The 25,089-nt window shown below is 48.6% G+C and overlaps 1 protein-coding gene and 1 long non-coding RNA gene across 4 annotated transcripts in view; one reads left to right on the top strand and one right to left on the bottom strand.

Moving 5' to 3' along the window:
- Positions 1-25,089, bottom strand: part of TMEM132B (transmembrane protein 132B) — a 385,081-nt gene that overhangs the window by 83,536 nt on the left and 276,456 nt on the right. The gene's annotated exons all lie outside the window — the stretch shown is intronic.
- On the top strand, positions 15,043-16,492 carry LOC309359632. Its single transcript, XR_014163876.1, has 2 exons — positions 15,043-15,192; positions 16,305-16,492. It is a non-coding gene; the product is annotated as an uncharacterized lncRNA (long non-coding RNA).

The raw sequence follows: 25,089 nt of genomic DNA on the forward strand, positions 1-25,089 counted from the left end.
CCTGTCACGGCCACCCAGGACGGGTCCCAGCTCACAAGAGACCTCACTCCGTTGCAGTTTATTTACAGGAAAAGTTTATTGAAGATTTCTGCTTCTCGTACAGTTCAGCATCGTGGCCGTACGTCTGTCACGTTAGACCGCTGAAGTCCCCTCTGACTCCTCCCCTCTTCCACACCAACTTAATAGCCTGGCTCTAGACCACCTCTTCCTCTCCTTTCTTTTCCGCAGGGTCTTCCTGCCCCCCTGGGTTCCCTCTCTTCGTGACTCGCCTGAGGCTGAATCCTCTGCCGCCTCTTCCCCCCTCCTTCTGGCTTTAGGGCCGGGCTCCTCCCCTGAGCTCTCTCCACTTCCGCGCGCCTCTACGTTTGAACTTGGCGCGCGTACGTTGCTGCTGACCTTTCTTTCGACCGCTACACCACCCCTTGTTCTGCTCTCCACCCTTTCCGGCTGAACACCTTGCTCCAACCCCCTTTCTCTGTTCTCTCCTAATCCTGCTCCCTCCGAGAGGCTGACGACTCCACCCCCTTTACTCCGTTCCGGCTGAGACGCCTCTTGCTGCGTCTGTCTTCCACTGGGCTCCTCTCCGCTTCTCCCTTCTCCTCCCTTTTGCTTGATTAAGGTAACCCCCTTTTGAGAATCCTCTGACTCGCTGCTCAGACTCGTGGATTCCCTCAGAATTCCGTCATCTTCTTCCTCATCCTTCTGCCCCTCCTCCCACTCGCTCTCCGTCTCCTCTGTCATCTCCTCCTCTCTCCCAGAAACCCTGACATCCATCCCCCCCTCGAAGCCCCCCCTTCCCCCCTCCCGCTCGCCGGGTGCAGGTTGAGGAAAACGTGGTTCTTCCGGGGTCGGTTCAGGATACAAGTAGTCCACTTCAACATTCTCCTCTGTCATCTCCGTATATGTGTGTTCGAACTCGGGTTCCCCACCCACAGACCTCACAGTCTCTTCCTCCATCACTGCTTCTCCTGGCGCTGCCTGCCAAGGACCTACCATCCATCTCTGACTCCATGCCTCCCTTGGCTGATCCACCCACCAACAAGGGCCTGTCCCCTCCCCCCCCAGTCTCGGATCCCTGGTCGGGCTTGTTTCGGGCGTATGGCCCTCGGGTGAGGAGAAACCCTCGAACGCGCTGTCTGACAAAGTGGGCGTGAAAAGCCAATCATCAAAATACTCCTCGGGCATGGGCTTGTGCGGAAAAAGTGCATGGAACTCCTCCTTCAACAGGGGTTCGTCCAACGCGTAACCCGGCACCCAGCTATTGGCAGAGGCCGGAGTGCCTTCCCTGGCTAGAAAATATTCAACTCCCTCCTCCCCCCATCTCGAGTCCAGTATCTCTGTGACCTCGTTAAGAGGTTCTGGTCTTGGCGATTCCCCCCCCTCAGGCGCCCTCCTACGTGGCTCTGGGAGTGCTCCTGACTCTTGAAACCTGTGTGGGGTTTTGTAGGGAGTGAGCACCGATCTATGAAAGACCGGGTGCACCCTGGAACCTTCCGGAAGGGCTAGACGAAAAGCCACCGGATTGATCTTAGCCTCAACTTGATATGGCCCTAGCTGCCTGTGTCCTAACTTCTTCTTGGCCAATGACCTGGCCGGCATCGCGTGGGCTGCTAACCACACCCAGTCCCCAATCTGGATGTCCTCTCCCGCCCTCCTGTGCTTATCGGCCTGCACCTTATACGCCTGTTTTGCCAGCTCCAAATGTCTCCGCAGCTCCTCGTGCACCTCTTGCAACTCCGCTGCAAACTGGTCGGCATCTTGAGGCCCCCCCCCTCCTGGTGCCGCAAATCTCGGGAAGGTTCTGGGATGACGGCCATTGTTCGCGAAGAAAGGCGTCACCCCGGTGGATGCGTGTTTCGTGTTGTTGTAGGCGAATTCAGCCATCGGCAGATAGTCCACCCACGCCGCAGGTCGCTGGTTGGCGTAGCACCGCAGGTACTGCTGCATGATCGCGTTGACCCTCTCCGCTTGACCGTTGGTTTGTGGATGTCTCGCCGATGTCAGGTTGATTTTGACGTGCAAGATGCCCAGAAGCTTTCGCCAGAAAGTGGAAACAAACTGGCGCCCCCTGTCGGACAAGACGGACTGCGGAAGTCCATGCACTCTGAAGACGTGATCGATGAAGAGCTTTGCGGTCTGTTCTGCCGTCGCCACCTTGGCACAAGGGATGAAATGCGCCATCTTGGTGAATAAGTCCACCACCACTAACACCGCCGTCTTACCTCTGGAGCTGGGCAGGTCCGTAACAAAGTCCAACGCTACCCTCTCCCACGGTTGCTGCGGTGTCTCCAGCGGTTCTAGCAATCCCGCCTGCTTCTGGTGCACTGGTTTGGACCTCTGGCAGATATCACACCTGGCGACGTAGTCCGCCACCTCTCCTCTCATCTGGGGCCACCAAAAGTCTCTAGCCACCAACTCCATCGTCTTCTCTTTGCCGAAATGGCCTGCACTAGGGGCGTCATGCAATTGTTGCAGAACCTTGGCTCGAAGATCGTCGGTGGGCACGTAAAGGGCACCCTTACGAGTCAAAAGTCCATCTTGCAATTGGAACTCATCGTTGTCTCGCGACCCTCCGCGTAGCTCCTCCATCTTGGACTGTGCAAACTGATCCCTTTGCAACGCGCGTCGCACCGCGTCCAGGTCGACTGCGATGGTAGCGCACGTCCACGCCTGCGGTGCGAAAATGTGCTTTGCTGCGATTGGAGCTGCTTCCTCCAAGTATTGCGGCTTTCGGGACAGCGCGTCTGCAATAACATTGGAGTCTCCTGGGATGTATTCTATTTTGAAGTCGAAATCCGCAAAGAACTCCGCCCAGCGCATGTGTCGCTGGGTCTGTAACTTAGCCGTCCGCCAATACTCTAAGTTCTTGTGATCCGTGCGGACTTGCACCGTGTGCTTGGCTCCTATTAAGAAGTGTCGCCACGCTTTGAAAGCTGCATGAATGGCCAACAACTCCCTGTCCCATATGGTATAATTGCGCTCCGTCTTGCTGAGCTTCCGGGAGTAGAACGCACCCGGTCTCCAGTTGCCTTGTGAATCCTCTTGCAAAAGAACGGCCCCAACCGCTCTGTCTGACGCATCGGTCTCTACCCGCATGGGTCTGCCGGGATTCACGTGGAGCAGCTGCTCTTCGGAGGCGAAAAGACCTTTAAGCGTCCGGAAGGACCGCTCCGCTTGTTCGGTCCAGACGAACTTCTTCTTCTTGGAACTGAGGGTGTCAGTGATAGCCGCCGTCGCGTTCGCAAAACCTTTAATAAACTTGCGGTAAAAATTGGCAAAGCCGATGAACCTCTGGACCTCTTTCCGATTTCGAGGGCTTTTCCAGTCCAACAGCGCTTGAACCTTAGCCCTGTCCATGGCCAGTCCCTCGTCGGACAACTTGTAGCCAAGGAAATCAACCTCTCTGACATCAAACTGGCATTTTTCCAACTTGGCGTACAGCCTGTGGTCCTTCAGCCTCTGCAGGACCTCCCTCACGTCCTTATCGTGATCCTCCGGCGATTCCGAGAAAATCAGGATATCGTCGAGAAAGCAGACACACTTCTTGTAGAGGAGACCTGCTAGCACGTGGTGCATAAATGCTTGAAAAACGTGGCTGCCATTTTGGAGACCGAAAGGCATGACTCTGTATTCGTATGTGCCCAGAGGGGTGAACATGGCGGTCTTCCACTCATCTCCTTTCCGGATGCGGATGAGATTGTAAGCTCCACGTAGGTCCAGCTTGGTGAAAATCTTGCCCCTCCTGACGGTCGCTAAAAGGTCGTCAATCTTGGGCATGGGGAAAGCTTTGGGCTTAGTCAAGCTGTTTATGAACCTGTAATCCACTATAAGCCTTTTTTGGGGCGTGTTTTTCTTCTTCACAAAGAACACAGGGCTGCCACCCGCTGCTTTAGATTCCTGGATGAAACCTCGCTTGAGGTTATGGTCTATGAACTCCCGAAGCTCTTGCATCTCGTCTTCCGACATGGAGTACAGCTTGGCAGCAGGCAGTTGCGCCCCTGGCACTAAATCAATCGCGCAGTCGTAAGGTCTGTGAGGCGGCAACTTGTCAGCTTCCTTCTCACAGAAAACCTCCAAGAAGTCCTGGTACTTGTGAGGCACTGTTTGCACCATACCCAGATGCAACTGCTGCTCGGCTTCTCCTCCCTGATCGGTCTGAAAGCAATGCTGAGCACAATACGATGAACAAAAGGTGATCTGCCGCTGGTACCACGCAACCGCGGGACTGTGCCTCTCCAGCCAACTCATGCCTAACACGATGGGCGTGTCCGATAAGTGGGTGACATTGAAACTAATAAGTTCTCGATGGTTGCCAATCTGCATCATCATGGGAGGGGTTTGCTGCACCACTTGCCCCCCCAGCAACTTCCTGCCGTCTACCGTGACCACGTTTAGAGGCGTCGTTGCAGGCAGGAGCGCCATGTTGTGTTGCTTAACGAACTGCAGTCCCACGAAGTCGGCGTTGCTTCCCGAATCGATCGTTATTGGAACCTCGAGGAGTCTCCCATCAGGCAACTGGAGTGTTGCTGTGAGCAGAACTGCCGGTCTGGGAGGCAAAGGGTCCACGCTCTGCAGTGATGCTGGGGGCTTGTCTACAGATCCGCCTGGCTGAGCCCCAGTAGCTCTGCTTCCAGCCAGGCACTGTCGTTTCCCTGAAGCTGCTCCCCTGGTTGCACCTCTGCTGTTACAGTTGCCAGTGCTGCAGTGTGCTTCTGGAGCCTCTGGGGGCACTCCTTCGCCATATGGTGCGCACTGTCACAGATGTAACACTTCCTGGTTCCTCTAGGAGGCTTCGCTTTGGCTGCACCAGGGACAGGGCTCTGGGATGGCTTCTGAGCCCTAGCACCACCAATCTCCATTGGCTCCTCGCTGTCCTTCCCCATTGGCGAGGGGTGCGCACGGCTGAAATCCCTGTGCACAAAAGGGAGAGTCCTCGCTTGCGCACGCGCCTGGGGCCCGTCCTCCTCGTGCCACGGACGTCCCTCATGTCGAATTCCAATAGCTAAAGCCCGTTGCACCACGTCTTCTAGGGTCTGGGGTCTGTCCCCCCTAGCGATCTCATCCTTGATGGGGGGGCTCAATCCCTCCCAAAAAAGATCTCTGACCGGCTTACTGTCCTTTGGCCAATCTAAGGCGGTGAGCAATGCAAAAAATTTAGAGTGGTATTGGCGCACAGTCGCTTTCCCCTGCCTCAGCCCGTGCATTTGACGGCGCGCAATGTCCACATCCACAGAGGATTGAAAACAAGAATCCATCGCTTTGATGAACGCAGTTGAATTGCGACGGGCCGGTCCATCTTCGCGCCACAGATTGCGTATCCAAGCCCTGGCCTCCCCATGCAGGTGCGAAACAATGAACCCCACTTTCTCCTCCTCATCTTTAAAATCGTGACGGAGTAAATGCAGTGCATATACGACGTCCGCTCTGAAATTGGGATAGTCTTGCAAGTTGCCATTAAAATGCGGAACCAGGGCACCCCCCCTCCGTCCAAGCGCAATGCCCTCCGCTCTGGAACCTGGGGCCCCCGCCCTGTCCGCGTGTTCCCACCTTGCCTGCAAATCCTGGCACGTCTTCTCCAAGTCGTCATTCTTCTTCTGCGAAGCAATGACTGCCGATGTGAGAGCGGTAACCTGATCCCGCAGTGCAACCAGCTGCTCCTCAGCGCTCATGGCTGCTCCCGTTCGTGAGCTTCGCAAAAAAATTTTTTTGCTTTCAGAGAGGGGACTTACTGTCACGGCCACCCAGGACGGGTCCCAGCTCACAAGAGACCTCACTCCGTTGCAGTTTATTTACAGGAAAAGTTTATTGAAGATTTCTGCTTCTCGTACAGTTCAGCATCGTGGCCGTACGTCTGTCACGTTAGACCGCTGAAGTCCCCTCTGACTCCTCCCCTCTTCCACACCAACTTAATAGCCTGGCTCTAGACCACCTCTTCCTCTCCTTTGTTTTCCGCAGGGTCTTCCTGCCCCCCTGGGTTCCCTCTCTTCGTGACTCGCCTGAGGCTGAATCCTCTGCCGCCTCTTCCCCCCTCCTTCTGGCTTTAGGGCCGGGCTCCTCCCCTGAGCTCTCTCCACTTCCGCGCGCCTCTACGTTTGAACTTGGCGCGCGTACGTTGCTGCTGACCTTTCTTTCGACCGCTACACCACCCCTTGTTCTGCTCTCCACCCTTTCCGGCTGAACACCTTGCTCCAACCCCCTTTCTCTGTTCTCTCCTAATCCTGCTCCCTCCGAGAGGCTGACGACTCCACCCCCTTTACTCCGTCCCGGCTGAGACGCCTCTTGCTGCGTCTGTCTTCCACTGGGCTCCTCTCCGCTTCTCCCTTCTCCTCCCTTTTGCTTGATTAAGGTAACCCCCTTTTGAGAATCCTCTGACTCGCTGCTCAGACTCGTGGATTCCCTCAGAATTCCGTCATCTTCTTCCTCATCCTTCTGCCCCTCCTCCCACTCGCTCTCCGTCTCCTCTGTCATCTCCTCCTCTCTCCCAGAAACCCTGACAGTTCCCTTCTTGGGCAACTTTCTCAGGACTTCGTAACAATGCTGGGAAGAACCAGAGGCCAAGGTGGGCAGACCAAGAGATACAACTCTTACTATGATTCCACATGATGCATTCCATCCACAGAAGCCTGAATTTTCTACGCACGCATCTCTCCAGCCAGGTAAGCAAGAGGCTTTATCAGGGTTCATTGACGCATTCTAGCAAGAGGCAACCAATAGGCTGAAAAGGGGTGTGGCCTGGGAGACAAAGCAGCCTGACAAGAATCCCAAGGCCCAGGTCACATTCGGCCCCCAGGCCTGAGATTCCCCACTCGTGCTGCCAAGGACAACACATCCTGAAGGGCGACCCCGAAATCAACAGAAGCAGAAGTCAGAGTGAGCAACAACATCTTACCACCCCACATTTGAGGCTGCCTTGCCAGCTTCCTGCACCCACCATCTGCTCATTCTTTTGATGTGAAAATATTCTGCTTTCCATAGAGGCAATTTGGAGGCATCTGACTTGGTGCTGCTAACCCCCTCCCCATTTGCTGTGCCACCCTTCAACAGGTATTCCAATGACAAATTTATTACAGCCCATTATTCTGTGCTTTGCGCACAACCCGGCCCTGCTGCCGAAATTTATTACAGCATTTATGGTATTAATTATACAAGTTTCAGCACCACCTGTCAGAGGGCATTCTGAGTCTCCTAAAAAATAATAATAACAAAAAAAAAAACACAAGAAGCATGCCTTTTGTTTACGTGCAGCCATGGTGAAAAGTGGCACGCATTGCAATTATTTATCTACCAGCACACAACCCATCAAGTTTGACAAGTGGCAGGAAGGAGGGTGGAATTTTGCCAAGCATGCTTCTTTCCCAAATGCGTTGCCTCGGTTTGCAAACCTGCTCCTGCTCCTTGTTCTCCTAAACTAAGCGTGAGGGACTTATTTCAGTCCGAGGGCCACATTTCATTCCAGGCAACCTTCCAAGGGCCACATGCCTGTGGTGGGTGAGGCCAGAGGGAAAGGTGAGCAGAGAAACAGATGCAAGTTTTATTGTGGTACAGAAGGATAGTTTCCACCAATAATAACACATGCCTCTCTATCCAAGAGTTAAAATCATAGAATCATAGAGCTGGCAAGGGAACCCAAGAGCCATCTAATCCACCTCCTGCAATGCATGAATCTCAACTAGATCATCCCTGACAGATGGCCATCCAGCCTCTGCTTAGAAATCTCCAAGAAAAGAGAGTCCACCACCTCTTGTGGGAGTGTGTTAAACGGTCAAACGGCTCTTACTGTCAGAAAGATCATCTTGATGTTTAGTCAGAATCTCATTTCTTGTAACTTGAAAGCCAAGGTGGTTCTGCTTCCCTTTGGAACACATCAGCGAGGCCAAGATGGAGGTCCTGTCATCTGGGCAGCCAAGGACCTCCATACACACTGCCCAGGCATATGGTCTGGACAGATCCTTTTGGTGCTGCTGACACAGCAAAAACAATGTGAGAGGGATCAGGGGAGAAATTCGATTCGGTTCGCGTGTAAAGGCGAGCCTCCCTAATTTGCACATTCTGAAACAATACAAAAGCAGCCATCCTTGGAAATTGGCACTTCTACGAATTTTGCATTGCAGTTCTCCAGCCATATAAGCCAAGTAACATGTACACAAATACATATACAAAAGTACTTTATGCATGAAGGGAAATTGTATTGTATTAGGGAAGTTTGCTTTGAAGGATGTTTTTGTTCATTGGGGGAAATTGCATGCAAAAAATTGTATATTAGGATAAATCACACTATTTTTATTTTTATTTATTTTTAAACTACTTTCCATAAGGTAAAGTAAAGGGTAAAGGGACCCCTGACAATTAGGTCCAGTCGTGGCCAACTCTGGGGTTGCGGCGCTCATCTCGCTTTATTGGCTGAGGGAGCCGGCATACAGCTTCCGGGTCATGTGGCCAGCATGACTAAGCCGCTTCTGGTGAACCAGAGCAGCGCACAGAAACGCCGTCTACCTTCCTGCCGGAGCAGTACCTATTTATCTACTTGCACTTTGATGTGCTTTTGAACTGCTAAGTTGGCAGGAGCTGGGACTGAGCAACGGGAGCTCACCCCATCACGGGGATTCAAACCACCAACCTTCTGATTGGCAAGTCCTAGGCTCTGTGGTTTAACCCACAGGGCCACCCGCGTCACTTCAATAAGGTATCCCAAAGCAATTAATAATACAGATGTTGATGAATTTTCATGAGGACTTGAAAAAAAGAAAGAAACTGCCAAGTGCTCACGGTGGCCTATGTCATTCTCTATACACACTCAGATTATCCCCACAACAACCCTGTGAGGCTGAGACACAATGAGTATCCCGAGGTTTCCCAGTGAACTGCACAGCTGAGTGTAGAACATGAGTCTTAGTATGAGTCTAGCAATCTTAACAATGACGTGGTACTGGCTTAAAAGAAAGACATAAAATGTTAATTTAACAAATAAATTCAATAACTAAATCATCAGTATGGAACTGCCCTTCCTTGCTTAAACCAAAGATAGGTTGCCCCAATGTGAGTCAAGGACATCTGACTCCCTTCAGTCCTCCAGACCCAGTTCTGGGCTGAGAGACTGGGCAATTCATGCACATGCAAGTCTGCACCTGAGCAGGATTTCCTGCAGAAGTGCTTCCACTTGCTATCTCTATTCCAAACCTGGGGTTGACAATTAACTCACACTAATGAGGATTACACACTGCAGCTCCTGGAAGAATGGCAAAAAGGGCAAGATTGTCATTAAAAAAAAAAGAACACTCTCGTCTCCGTTACATTCCTGACAGATTTAATTAACAAAAATGTTGCGATAGCTGAAATTTCTTCCCTGTTTTACAAATAATGCCCTTTTGATGAGGGCTTCAGTTCGAATTACTGCCCTCTCAAGCGGCACCACACAACCAGAATGCTAAGCTGATTGGCAATAAAACTACAGTAAGTGGTCCAAAGGGAGGGAAGAGAAATATTATAAACACAATAGAAGCCAGTTGTTGGCTAATCGTTAAGAAGGACAAGTTTATGCGTCATTCCATGAGTTTTCTCCTTTGGGTGGGCCTTGGCATTCAGGGATTTGGCTAGAACTCTCATTTTTAAAGAAGAAGATATTCACAATGCAAGTAGGGGGGTGGCATGCAAAGATGCTCTGCCACAACACACCCCAAAATCTAGCAAATGAGGGAGAAGGCTTCTTCCCCAGTTGCCCAGACCTGAAATGTATGCAAGCAATGGCATTTGCAGATATTTTCCAGATTGTTTATGAAAGCCTGAAGCTTGAATGTATTTATTTATTTATTACATTTATTGTTAGGTTTCCAAGGGGTTGCTTGAGAGCAAGCAGGCAAATACCTCCCTGCTCAGCTGTGAAGCCTCGCTTTTGATGCAAAATAAACTTTATCTGTCCAGAGCGCCACTCTCCCATGGCTGGCTCATTCACTGGCAGAATCCGTAAGTGGGCGGGGCTCAAACTTTCCCCAGCAAAGTAATTTCTTGACGCCCAGTCTGCACTTCTCCTCTCTGTGTGAAACCTTACTGCGCAAGGAGGGCGTGGGTAACAGTGGACCTCTCCCCTCCCTGCTTTGCCCAGGCAAGGTGTCCTGGCAACGCCTCGCCTCCTCCAATCCCTGCAGCTCCTCTCCACTGGAGGCATGGTTACTCTCCCCCACCGAGGAGCTGCTTTCCACGATCTTTGGGGGCTCTCTGTAATCCATCCGGCTTTTCCTCTCTCCCTCCCGAGCTAATGTCAGTTCCCTGACATTTATATATCACCTTTTTTCTCCAAGTATCTCAAGGTGGTGTACATGGTTCTCCCTGTCCTCATTTAAATCCCCACAAGAACCCTGCGAGGTGGGTTAGGCAGAGAGACAGTGACTTTTCCAAGATCACTCTGTGTGCTTCATGGGCAAGCGGGGATCTGTAGTCGAGTCTCCCAGGTCCTAATCTGACACACTCTAACCACCTCACCACACTGAGTTATTTTGGTACAGTGCGAAACTGTGGCAAACCATCCGTTCCCCAATTTTGTGTCGCTTTTATTTCCCCCGATCCTGTTCACTGGGTTTGTTTCCCTTGGGAAATGATGCATCGATGCAATTCCTGGCTTCTTTCTCTGGTCTCAGTTACATGCACAGGTGATTCCAGACAATCAGGAATCACCAATTGAACTTTATGGCATCATGCTGCTATGCAACCAATCAGGAAATGAGTGATGATATTAGGGACTGATCTATTTGCATGGGTAGGCAAACTAAGGCCCGGGGGCCGGATCTGGCCCAATCACCTTCTAAATCCAGCCCACGGACAGTCCGGGAATCAGCGTGTTTTTACATGAGTAGAATGTGTCCTTTTTATTTAAAATGCATCTCTGGGTTATTTGTGGGGCATAGGAATTCATTCAGGTTTTTTTCAAAGTATAGTCTAGCCCACCACAAGGTCTGAGGGACAGTGGACCAGCCCCCTGCTGAAAAACTTTGCTGACCCCCAATCTAGAGAGACAGATATGCAGTTTTACTTTGCAAGTCAGAACTCACTACAACAAATCACCCAGAGATTCACGAGTAGATGTGAATCTACCCCCCCCACACACACACATTACACAGCACCAGGTATTCTAATGGTACTGTAATAAGTAATAAGTAACAACAGTAACATGTCTTTGCCGTTTCATTTGTGATGGCTTGTTCCCCCATTTGTGTTGCCGCTTAACTTTGCCATCATGGAGACTGACCTGCACATGTGCAGTGGAGGATGAACCACTAGGGCCAAGGGGACACTGCACCACCAACCTCAGCCCCCTCACCACCTACCTGCCTTCATACAATCAGTTTCCTCCTCCTTAGCCTCAGTGTCGCCCATAGCAAGGAGGAGGATGGAAACAAAACAAGAATTGGTTGACTCTGCCTATCGTTGGCTCAACCTCCGCCTGCTGTTAAATCTCCCTGACCTTTGACCCACCGGTTCCAGAGGGCACCAGTCACTACTGCAAACTCAGATGCACACCTGGAGGACACTTGGCTTGACAGTAGTACTTGTGAAATGCATCTAGTGAGCTCAAGTTAAGCATGAGTCAACAGTATGATGAAGAAGCAGAAAAAAAGGCCGACAGTGTCCAGATCAAGGGAAGCAATAGTACTACTCTATTCTACACGTGGAGTCCTGCGTCCAATTCTGGGCACCACAATTTAAGAAGGGTGTGGACAAGCTGGAATGTATGCAGAGGAGGGCAACCAAGATGATCAAGGATCTGGAAACTAGGCCTTACAAGGAACGGTTGAAGGAGCTAGCCTGGAAAAGAGGAGACTGAGAGGAGATATGATAGCCATCTTCAAATATATTAAGGGCTGTCACATGGAAGAGGAAGCATGCTTGCTTTCTCCTGCTCTGGAGGGTAAGACCTAAGGCAATGGCTTCAAATTACAAGAAAGGTAATTCCAACTAAACATTCGAAAAAACTTTCTGACAGTAAGAGCTGTTCAGCAGTGGAACAGACTCCCATGAAAGGTGATGGACTCTCCTTCCTTGGAGGTTTTAAAGCAGAGGTTAAATGGTCACGTCATTGATGCTTTAGCTGAGATTCCTTCATTGCAGGGGGTTGGACTAGATGACCCTTGGGACCCCTTCCAACTCTAAGATTCTATTCTTCTATGATCAAGATGATCAAGGGTCTGGAAACTGAGCCTTATGAGGAATGGCTGAGGGAGCTAGGTATGTTTACCCTGAAAAAGAGGAGACTGGGAGATACAACAATAGGGCAGGAACCTTTCTACATATGTGGTGGGAATGCAAAGAGATAGTGGGATTCTGGGAAAATATCTATAATGAACTAAAAAAGATGTTTAGATTTTCATTTGGGGAAAAACAGAATCCTTTTTCCTAGGTATCATGTCACAGGAAATAAAAAGAATGGTCAGACCAATATTTATGTATGCAACTACGGTGGCAAGGTTATTGATTGCCAAAAATTGGAAAAGCAGCAGCGTCCCAACTAAAACAGACTGGTTATCTAAAATGATAGAATACTTCCATATTGCCAAACTAACAGGGAGGATAAGAGGAGATATGGTATAAAAAGTGAATAAGGAGTGGGCTATCTTTAAGGAATACATCAAAAATTATGTGGAAAAAGTAGAATTTCTGACAGATATTGAGTGAATCCAGAAAATGATTAGAGTGAAAGGAGAGTAAAATTAAGATAAAAGAAGAGATTAAAGAAATAATGAAATGTGTTTAAGCTAGTTGGAAAAATAAAGTAGTGTAACAAGAACGGCTGGAAGTCAAGTCACTTGGTGGGTGTCCGTGTGGGGTAGGTGTGTAGGTATGTTGATATGTATAGTATAGGTAGGCATTATAGAGAGTAATGTAGGTATGTTTTATGTTATGAGAATAAGGTAGTGTGTTGTGTACGTGTACTGTGCAAATGTATATGTATGTGTTTTATATGTTAATAGAAAATATTAAAAAATAAAAAGAATAGAAAAAGAGGAGACTGGGTGGAAATATGACAACTCTCTGAAGGGCTGTCAAATGGAAAAGAGAACAAGCTTGTTCTTTTGCTGCTCCAGAAGGTAGGACCTGAACCAATGCATTGAAATGACAAGAAAGCAGATTCTGACTAAACATTAGGTAAGGTCTGTTTGAGAGTGGAATGGACTACCTTGGAAGCTGGTGGGTTGTCCTTTGTTAGAGGCTTCTAAATAGAGGTTGGGTGGTCATCTGCAATTGATTCCTTAGCTGTGATTCCTGCATCGCAGTAGATTGGACTAGATGACTCTTGGGTTAACTCTTCCAACTGCATAGTGATACATGTGTGAACCCAACTTTCAGGTGCATTTCTGCCCAAGGCACTCCTTCCGCTGCCTTGTAAACAAGTCGCCTGAGCTCCCTGCTCCCATCAAGAGCCAAAAAAGGAAAGCTGTACATTTGGAATGAGGAGTGTGACAGCAGAGTGCCAACTTTGCGGAGACAAAGATGCCACGGGGCCCCATCGCTCCAGCATCCCATTGCCCTCCCTGCTAATTTCTCTCTAAAGACATGGGAAGCATGGATGGAAGGGCGTCATTAGCCTGCTTGGCAATGAGTAACAGCTTTTTACTTGGGAGATCTTCTCGCTGTGAAATTAGTGTCACAGATAAGTGGTTGCTCTGCGGCAGAGATGGAAACGTCTGCATTTCTGATCTTCATACACAACATGCCCCCCCCACACACACACACATCCCAGCACTTTGGCTAGGAAATTTACACAGATAGCACAGCCAGATGTCATGGGCTCACAAAGGCACTGTGAAATACAACCTGCCCAGCGGTACAGCTATTATAAGTGCCAATTTTTATTGCACTTTATGGAAACCTTGGCTTCCCTCCTTCCATTTTTCTGTGTTCAGTTTGCACATGGCTCCAAACTCATGCATTTTTATCCTGATACACTATAGCAAGGAGGGTCCAGACACCAAATATGGCCAGACCTCTCTATATGGCCCCCAGGACTGTCCTCGGGCAAAACCGGCTACTCAGACACATCCCCTCTCCCCAGTCCGAAATACTTACCAGCCCTATTCTGCATCCTCTTTGTGTGTGTTATGCTTGACTGGGATGTTTCCTTGAATGCTAATAATCCCTCTTGCTGGCCTGGGTGTAGGGTGGAGAGGGGTGTGTGAGACTTTGTAACTGTCCTGGCTCCCACCCTAAAACACTCACACAAAGGCTCTCTATTGCAAGTTAGAAACAGACCTTTATTCAGGCTCAGTACAGGCTCAGCAGCACAAGCCATGCTCAGGAGTCATGACTCAGGAGTTCAGGAGCAGAGAAAGGAGTTCAGAGCTGGACAAAAGCAACTAAGATGTCCCAAGAAGTTTTCATACACCACCCACCAAGCTTTTAATGGTGAGGTGTGGAATTCCCACTCGTAAGACTCTCTCGCCTTGTGGAAATTTTGGGACTTTAAACAAGATGGGGGAGTGGTCTGTTCCCATCTTAAAAGGTGGCACCTGGTTCTAGGCAACAAGGCTGCACCCTGCTGTTCAGGCTCCTGTTCAGTCACTGCTGCCACTGGTTCTCCCTCCAAACTCAGTTCCAAAGCTTTTACTGAGGGTATTCACTTGTCAGGAAAGGAGGGTGTGGTGGGGAGAGAACTACATCCCTGCTCCTTCTCCCTAAGAGATGGAAGTCAGGGTGGAAAGCAAAGGTTCCTCCCACTCCGCCAGCTCTGGTGCCCACCATTCAGGTGGGGAAAATGCATTGTTTCACCCACTTTTGCATCTGGTACTACCCACAGCCAGGGACCCTGAAATATACTCGAGTGTTTATTTCATGCTCTTTATTTCAGCTCATGGTAAACAGTGAGTGAGTACTCCCCCCAAAAAAAACCTCTGGCTATATATACATTATTTACACAATGGGTCCCGTGTGATTGGCTGATTCAACTGCCCTCCTGGAGCCTGATTGGACTGTTCCTGCAGGTCAATCAGCTTGCTGATTCACTTCCTTCTGGAGCCTGATTGGGCTGCTCCTGCACTTCCTCCTGGAGCTGCTCATTCACCTCCTCCTGGAGCCGGATTGGGCGGCTCCTGCAGACCAATCAGGTTGCTGTCTTCTAGAATCCTACCTGCCTATTGTTCTAGGATCCAAGCTCAGTATATAACTGACCCTCTTTCAGCTGTCATCCACAGAAGACATTCCACTAGGGTGGGTGGGAGAGAGGGGGGGGAGAGATGGGGTAGAAGGGCCTCTCCATCAGCACAGATGAAAGACCTTTGCCTCCTCTCCAAATTTTCCATCCCTAACTTTCACCACAAGTTTCTCTGTAACTAAGAATCAGGGCTCAAGCTTGCATTTCCCTCCTTCCTCCCAAACCCTTTTCCTTTTTGTGTTGTGTCTTTTAAATTGTGAGCCTGAGGACAGAGACTGTCTTCTCCCTAATATCTGTAATCCTGTTTGGGAGGGGTTTGCTTCCAATTGAAAAGGGGAATAAAAATGCTTAACCACCACCACCACAACAGCTACTACTACTTCATGGCAAAGGTGGCATTCAAACTGGGTAATTCCTGATTCACAGCCTGGTCCTGTTGAGATGGTGTTGAGAGAATATTGGCTTGGAACTCCAGCAAGCATGTTGCCAGCCCAATTGTTTGCTGACAGTAGAAAACACACCCACACCCCCTTTCACACATTACAAAACTCCCGGGGGGGGGCAGGGGCACTGAGCGAGATGACAGGATGAGTGACCCAAGCCGGCCCAAAAATGGCACAGAAAATCCATCCTTTGTTGATCAGGCAACACAGTACAGTTCTGCCAAAACAAGCCCTGATGGATGCGCGCTGGCTGATTTCTCAAGCACTTTATAAATATTAATGGCAATGATAGAGCCTCTCAAAATTTGTCATGTCACATCGCTCTTAGAAAAACGCTCCGAGTGCGACTTCGATCAGGTGGTGGTTGTTTTTCCCACCAAACAACTGCAAAATCTACTTTGTAAGGTTATCCTCGCCCAAGATTCTCCCCCCACCCTCGCCACCCCAAAAGAAAAGAAATGCAAGGTATGGGGTGGACATATGCTAGCTTTTCATAAATGTAAAGGTGCTGTATTAGAACCACCGGGGCTGGCTCTACCATGAGCTTTGCTGAGCCACTGGCTCGGGTGGCAGATCAGGAAGGGCAGCAGACAGAGACCTGAGAGCAGAGGAGGCTGGTCATTAGGGCAATGTGGCTCCCGGACTTGGTTGGCTGTTTGGAGGATAGAGAGGGGCCGTAGAAACTAACCCATATTAGAAAGGCAACATTTAAATTTGTTTTTCAGGTGCCCACCAAATGTATGTGGCCCTCCAAAGGTAATGTGGCCCTCAAGCTGGAAAAGGTGCCTTACCCCTGATTTAACAGAATGCCAGTACTGCCAATCAATAAAAGGTGCCATACTACAGTGGCTTGCAAATATAAACTTCTTCTTCTAGTGCTACAGACAAATGCACATGGGTTGAGAAATATGAACTTCAACTGCTCATAATGGTTGCTTCAAATAGAAGGTGAACATTATAAACTCTGCTTTAAATGCCTAGGAAACTGGCAAGTTGCTTCTTTCTGAGCTGGTGGATGGATGGTCCTCCCATCTGGAAAGGGGAGGTTGCACAGAGCAGGGATGGAGATCCTGTTGTCCTCCAGATGTTGCTGGACTGCAGCTTGAATCATCCCTGACCCTATGCCATGTGGGCTGAAACTGATGATAGCTGGAGTCCGATACGATCTGGAGGGCCACAGGTTCCCAGCTTCTGCATCTATCCGTCTGATGGGAGTGGTATCTACCCCCCAGCTGTCAATCATCTGACATCACAATGGCATCAGGTGAAAGGTGCTTTTAAGTCCCAAAGTCAGGACTGCAAAGCACCTTGAAAGGCATCACTAAAATGAAGGGTTTTCCTTCACTTTAGCAGACAATCTCAGTGCGCGCATACACTAATCCTGAATCAGGAATGGGTTTCCATCAAAAGCCCTGCTCAGGCAGTGGGGTAGGGGGACTTTGCCTTAGCAGGAAATATCAATGCAACCCACACCCTAAATCCTGAACTGAGGGAAATGGTTTCATGGGCCAACTTGGATCCCCTTGGCAGGGCAGGTTTGGCCACAGCCCAGAGGTTCCCCACCCCTGATGCAGCTCTATAGTTCAAAACATCTTTGGCATCTCTTGCAGGAGTAGGCTTCAGGATTCTTGAACTGTGGGCACGGAACAAGGCTCACATTCCTATAGGGGGTTGCCCCTGCTTCTAAAACTGAGGCTTGCATTCTGATTCAATACGCCTCGAGTTGGCAGTACCTGAAAGTGCTTTGTCCAATCCTGTCCAAATATGCTTAAAGTGATGCACTCAGCAATTTTCCCCTCTCAAGCTTGAGTTAAAGGACTCAGTGCTTTTTAAAGGCCATTTTTCCTGGGTGTTCCTTGTCAGCATTTCAGCCATCAGGCAACTGGGGACACCATTATTCAATCCCCCATTTAAAAGAAACCTTATTGGAATACACACACACACATACACAGACACACACACCTGTGGTTCTAAGTGATTCACAACATTAGTCAACTGTTAATCAATGGAAAGGTTGTACTCTTAGGGTGAAAACATGGTTTTTAAAGGCAGAGATTAAATGTGGCCACATATACAAAAAGAAAGAAAAAAGACACGTGAAGACACATCAATCTCAGAGGCTGACTAGGTTGGTGAGATACTGATGGATAGCGTTTGACAAACACTTTCAAGATGATGACAGACTGAAAATTACAGTCCTATTGTCATACAAGGAAGAATTGTGGAGAGGAAGGGATGGAATCCCACCATGCGCTGCAATTTAAGAACAAAGTACTTTCAATTCTCCCGATAAAGCAAAGGTGGGGAATCTGTGGCTCTTCAAATGCTGCTAGACACCAACTCCCACCATCACTGATCCTGCCATCTGGGCTGCTGGGAGTTGGTGTCCAACATCACCTGGAGGGCCACAGGTTCTACACTCCAAGAAAGCAGGTGATCCGCTGGACCATGGGCTGGATTGGTTCCCCTAGGGGATTTTTCTCATAAGATAAAGGTGGGAAACTGGTGGCCATCCAGATGTTTGCTGGATTCCAACTGCCATCACCCCTGACAATTGCCTCTGTTGGCTGGGGCTGATGGGATTCGGAGTCCAGCATTACATTGAGGACCACAGCTTCCACTTCCCTGAGAAAGGGGATGGTCAGCTGGAACATAAACCAATGGGAATTAAGAGTCCAGCAACACCAATCTCTCCCCACATTCCCCCCATCTCACCACGGAGTGCCCTTACCTGCTGCCCAACCCCCCCACACGTCTGTGTGCATGCACATGCACATACACAAACACACACACCCCACACACAAACATGTTCTTCCCAAAGTGATGCCAGAGGAACAGGAGAGTGTAGCATCTTTTGGTCCCACATTATTTTGGTTCCCAGGCGAGTGCAGCGCCAGCTTCCGGAAGTACATCAGCAGCTGTGGCAGAGGCAGCAGAGGCAGTGGCCGAAGCAGCAGAGGTCACAGTGGAGGTAGAGGAGATGGATGCAGAGACAGATGGAGGGGAAATGGGACACCCGTGATTGGCATCAGAAGCCTGGGTGGCTTCTGTAAATCTTTGACGGAGTCCCACTCGAAGCAGGGCAGTTGTGTGATGTGGTGTATGTTGTCATCTGTCTGTCTTGGATGACAATGGAGGAGTGCACCTTGGCAGGTGAAGTCAAACTGTTGGAAGGTTACAGTACCTGCTGTGACTGTAGAGACCAATATGGGAGAGACGTGTTTTGTTGCAGTCGGGGCAGATGAAGGGGTCTGGCTGTGCTGCTGCAGGTGGCAAAGAAGGTGGTGGCCTCTCCTTCATTTGAATTTTTTAAGCAGAAACCAGATGGCCAACCTATTAGGGATGCCATAGCAGCAGATTCCCTATATTGGCTATGGATTGGACCAGATGCCCTTTGAGGTCCCATCCAAACCTATGGTTCTAGTTCGGAGACATTTCCACCAAGTTCAGCTAGCCTTCCCAATCTCCACCATGGCCACCTTACCCCTTAAGTTAAAAAAGGGATTTTCCGCCTTTAACATTCTGCACTTGAAAACTTTCCATGTGTGCCGGAAACTCTGACAACTCGCTAATCTGTCCTGAACACATCTTGTTTGGCAATTATATGGTAATGAACCCTTTCTCCTCGGTTCTTTCCATTCCTGAATGATTCATGCTCCGCTTTTCGGTTCTAAAAGCACTGTTTTGAAGCTTTCCCCCAAATTCCACAATAATGTATCTGTTAAGCCAGAAGAAAAAACTTGTGGAGATTTGCAGCTTTTCGAGTTCACCTAACAATCCCCACCCCCACCCCAACACAGCAGTTCCCTGCGTGAGTTGTTTGGGATTGATTTAACAACTTCAAAACAAAAAAAAGTACACAGACTACTAGCATAGGAGGCAGATTATCATTGTAGTCAATGGGATAATTGCTAGGCCACAAAATTAGGATTCCCATTGGAATTGATCACACACAAGGCCACACACTAAAGAATATACAGGAAGCACTTCAAGCATGAAATGATGGGTGATTGTGTGCATTCCGTGGCTGGCAGCTAACATGCTGTTGTTAACACTTTGGAAGCTAACGCTATTGTTATGGTTGTTCCGCTGAGTTCCTTGTTACGACTCAAAGTTACAAAAGGCCTTCTGACATGATGGCAATAAAGGAAAATAAAAATCTGATGTGGAAAGTCTGGCCTGAATTGGAGAGTGGAGAACTGAGAGATCTCCTTATGTGGAGATCTGAAGACCGAAGGATTATAAATTTGATTAAGGTGGAAGTTGGAGCTCTGGGGACATTTAGACTTGAAAGCAGTATGAAACAAGATTTGGAGTACCCCATAGGCTTTATTTTTAAATATGGAGGTCTGGCTGGAAGAAACATGGATCCTGTTGGGCCGGAGCCTCTCCGAGATTTGGGGTGTAACATTAAGGACAATCAAAAAGACCGGCAAAGAGGAATTAAGAGAGAATTAAGAGCCTCAGATGTGAGATCTCCAGGCTAAACAGTATATTGAGACTGATGGACATTTGTTGGGGACTGAAACCGGGAAAAGGGTGGGTGGAGCCTGGGAATCCAAAGGGTATAGAATTATTATTTGTTCTGTGTTTATTTGGTTCTGCTATTTGTACGGAAATTGGGAAAGTCATGGAAGGGAAATTTTGGTCGACTTTAGGAAAAATATTTAAGAATGAATAATGAGGTATAAGTATTGATGTTGAAGTTTGGATAAGTCAAAACTGGTTTTTAAAATGGTCTAAATTAAATGAAAATAAGGTTTGCAAAATAAATTGAGGAAATGGAAGAAAGAAGAAAAGTAAAATAACAACATGTTAGAATAAATTATTAAGTTAAAGTGGAGGAATAAGTTAAGGACTTGCTGAGCTGATAATTTAAATTGGAATACAAGAAGGGGAGGTGTGAGGAGGTCTGAGAAACAAAAGAAAATAAGTAATTGAAATTTTATGTGTTTTTAATTGTTTTTAAGTTTTGGATTTTTGGATTTTTGTTATTTTTTGTCTATTTTTGTTTTTGTGTGGTTTTTGAAAATGCTAATAAATATTCATTAAAAAAAAACAAAGTTACAAAAGGTCTTGAACCAGTGGATAGTGTTATGCCAAGAACTCCTCCCACATTTATTTATCCTCTTACCATTCTCCATTAATAACTGGGGGGGGGGAATTGTGTTCTAGAATTATCAAAAGGGAGAGAGAATTTTTGAGAAATTTCCCAGGATCAGGTGCAGGGTTTTGTTGTGGTGTTTTTGCTTCTTTTCAAGCTGGCAAACTTTCCTCCCTTTCATTCCACAAACTGTCACTGATGGACTGCACTCTGCACACCTCCCTTGGTCTGCACTTTCTGAAAAACCTCCTGACAGCCTCTCCTGGGATTACATGCAAGTACAGAATCAACTAATTTAGGAGCAGCAAAATAAGCAGGGCCTAGAATCTCTCTGACCCCTTCATAGATCAGCGCCTTATTGTGGCGAAGGGGCTTGAATAAGGAGCTAGGAGCTATGCCGTGCAGGGCCACCCAAGACGGACAGGTCATAGACGAGAATTTAGACTAAATGTGATCTCCCTGGAGAAATAGGACTAAGACGACTAAACAACAAACAAAATCTCTCCGAAGCAAGGTCAAGAAGCAAATACGAGGGTGTTCACTGACCAGCTAGGAAGGCAGGGATTCAAAAATCAGGGAACTGGTGTAAAAGAATCAGTCTGCACTCTGTGCCTGGAAAAAAAGGCTTTGAAACCTGAGACCCACCTAGAGGACTGTTATGTACTGAGCTGAATCCTAGAACAATAGGATCCAGAATGCAGCAGTCTGATTGGTCTGCAGGAGCCACCCAATCCAGCTCCAGGTGGAAGTGAATCAGTGACCTGATTGGCCTGCAGGAGCAGCCAATCAGGCTCCTGGATGAAGTGAATCAGCAACCTGATTGGCCTGCAGGAGTAGCCAATCAGGCTTCCGGAGGAGGTGAATCCGCAACCTCATTGGCCTATAGGAGCAGCCTGGAATTAGCTAATCACGCGGGCCCATTATGTAAATAATGTATATATAGCTAGACTTTTGGGGAAAAGTTTCATTCACTGCTACTATGAGCTGAATAAAGAGCATGAAATTCACACTTGATTCCGAGTATATTTGAAGGACACAGCTGCAGGTCATCTGGGTTGCTTCAGGGTTTGTAAGGAGCAGCTTACTATGAGTATGCCTTAACACCTGAAGAGTCCTCGTTCCTCAGGCAGATGCTCTGGGGTCTGGCAGCCAACTGACCCCACCCCTTTATGTAGCTGTGCTCTCTAGGACTCGATGACCACTCAGATTCAACTTCTGAGGTCCCATCTGCACTATATATTTAAACAGTAATAGGTAGCCCGAAGGAACCCTGGGAGCTGCCGTTCCTTAATTTCAATGGGTTTACTGTATTCTACCTTAGACCACATCCACACCATACATTTAAAGCACTTAGATACCACTTTAAACAGCCATGGCTTCCCCCAGAGGATGCTGGGAGCTGTAGTTTGCTTAGGGTGCTAAGAGTTGTTGGGAGACCCCTATAGCCCTTACTGAGCTACAATTCCCAAACTGGTGTAAAAATCAATCCCTCTTCACAGGGAACTCTGGGAATTGTAGCTCTGTGAGGGGACTAGGGAGGTATCACTGTTTAAATATGAAGCTGCTTTAAATTGTATAGTATACTTGGGGCCTGATTCCATGACTCCCATGGCTCCTAAAGGCCCCAGATCCCACTGCTCTTCCTTACGGTCCCTTGATGTGGGCTGATCCTCTATCATGTTTACCTTGGGGCAGGGGTGTAAACTTGAATAAAATATTGGGAGGGGCTCAGTTAAGCCCCCACCCCGCTTAATCGATTACATGACATGGTGCTTGCACACCACTTGATTGGCAATGCCCATCAACTTTGGGGGGCCCCAACCCCCTCAAATATTTTATTGGGGGGATGAAGCCCCCTCAGCCCCTAGAAGTTGGCTCCTATGCCTTGGGGAGCTCCAGATGGTTTTCTGAAGAGGATTCCTCCAGCGGGGGCATGGCACCAGGTATGCAATCTGCTTTCCTGCAAGCTGTTGGTTTCCTTGAAAGCCCTTCTGAAGCTGTGTCTGACTGTTACGAGCACGTTGGTTGTGCTCATTTAGACAGCAAGGGCCATTGGGTGCCAACTGTTTAGGGGACAATTTCCTGGCACAACATCCCAAGCGCCAGATGAAAATGTCAGTTGCCACACGCCCAGGGAACTTTTTTTTCCTTGGCAGCAAAATGTCTCTCATAATTGATTCTTTTCAACATCTGGTGTGCAGATCAACATGGGCGGCTAACAGTCCAAGAATGGAAGGGCGATTCATTTTCATTGCAACTTAATAAAAGAAGCAAGTGAGGCGGGGGACGCGGGGTGTCAGAAACACTTTAAAAAATAGTTATTCCTCCACTCATCTTAACGGGAAAGGGAGCAGTTGGGTGCAGTATGGATTATTACTTAGCCAAAGGACTTGTCTTTCAGCATCACAGGGAAGATAATTAAATGTGTAGATAATAAGCCCAATTTCCAGTCCTAGGAACTCATAAAGGATGCCAGGTTCTCTCTCCCCCATTGATATCCGTGCTCAGAATGTGTCGTCCTATTGCTCGTTTTGTGAATAGAAACCCAGCGGAACAAATGTCTCATTGCATGGGTCAGTGGGCCTGCAGGACACTAACACAGAACTCTTCATAAGGCACTGTTGGACATGCTTTCCCTTTTAACAATCTTGGCACAAACTTCTTTCTGCAGTGCATTCTGGGAAACTAAAGACCCATGCGTCTTGGTAGCTGTCCAACGAGACGCATTTTCCACGATGTGCTCCTTCTGGGGTAGTTTGTCCTCCTTTGGTCCTCACCCTGCACTCAGCTCTCAACTGGCGCTCCTAGAAGTTGTCAGCATGTGACAGTGGCCACACCCTGGGAATGGCTTCGGCTGGCCAACTAAACCAGGAGAGGGTAGCCGATGGGTCTCAAACCCTCAGTGAGTTAAGGGACTTCTCTTGCATGTGAAGACAGGCTTCAATGGGTTGAGTGGAAGAGACCAAGAGTGAGTCCAATGGTCAAAAAGGCGGTTTCTGTATGTGCTGCAGAGAAAGTGAGGGGCAAATGGAGCTCGTTCACCTGGAAGGTAGTCCATCTAGGAGAAGGAAAACTCTGATCCTTAACCTTCACTGCTTTATGAGATACCTTTGGGAGAAGAAAAGGCTCCGGAGTAAACAATACACTAATCTGGAGTGGAGTCCCAAGGTGGTTGGATAGCGTCTTGTACACCTCCTTCCAGCAACTCCTGCAGCCAAGCTGGTGCCAAACATATTGCTCTGCTTTCCTTTGGACCTCATCAGTGAGGCCGAGAGGGGAGTCTTGGCATCTGGGCAGCCCAGGACCTCCAGACACATTGCCCAGGCTTGCGCCCTGGAGAGGTCAATTCCGTACTGCTAATGCAGCAGTTTGACTTCATCCCCTGAAGCTCACTCCATTGTCTCTTGAGACAGATGGATACCATCAATTAATTCAGTGGAAGCTGGTGCATAAGGACAAAGCAGGCTCTTCCCCACCAAACTCTGCTGCCTTCTTACTTATGACTAAACAGGGGTTTAGCCTATACCTGGCTCTGACTCCACCTGCTTTTGGCTCTGACTCTACCTACTGTTGGCCTCCCTGCCTTCCTCCTCACCAGTCCCAATGGACACTGCTCTCTACTGTATAGGAGCCTGCAAGTTTGCCTTTAAGGCAGAGGCAGCAAACCCAAGGCCCTCCTTGCCCCACACTCAAAAACTTCTGTCATTATTTATTTAAACTCTTTGTGGCGCCTAAAAAATTGCAGATGTTGCCACTGAAGGAGAATGTGGCAATCCCATTCTAAGTTTGCTTGATGCAAAAACCAGGGTCCAATGAGAGATGCAGTTCATCCCTCTGCTAAGACACGTTGCCATTCTTACCAAATCCATTTTGTCTTCCCTCGGAATTCCTCAGGTGTTCTGCCTGAGGGTGAATAGCAAGAGTCACTTTGAATTTTGCTTGAGGCAAAAGCAGAGCAGTAGACAATTGGCAGTAGACCAGGTTACCAGTCCTTCTTGTTTAACAATGGGGACAACAAAAGCTTTTTCTTCACACCTCCACCCACCCTGGCCTCCAAATTGCAGGCCCAATTTGTTGTTGTTGTTGTTTAGTCGTTTAGTCATGTCCGACTCTTCGTGACCCCATGGACCAGAGCACGCCAGGCACTCCTGTCTTCCACTGCCTCCCGCAGTTTGGTCAGACTCATGTTTGTAGCTTCGAAGACACTATCCAACCATCTCGTCCTCTGTCGTCCCCTTCTCCTTGTGCCCTCCATCTTTCCCAACATCAGGGTCTTTTCCAGGGAGTCTTCTCTTCTCATGAGGTGGCCAAAGTATTGGAGCCTCAGCTTCACAATCTGTCCTTCCAGTGAGCACTCAGGGCTGATTTCCTTCAGAATGGAGAGGTTTGTTCTTCTTGCAGTCCAT

The sequence above is a fragment of the Podarcis melisellensis genome, assembly GCF_964234715.1.
Source record: "Podarcis melisellensis genome assembly, chromosome: 16".
Classification (NCBI taxonomy): Eukaryota; Metazoa; Chordata; class Lepidosauria; order Squamata; family Lacertidae; genus Podarcis; species Podarcis melisellensis.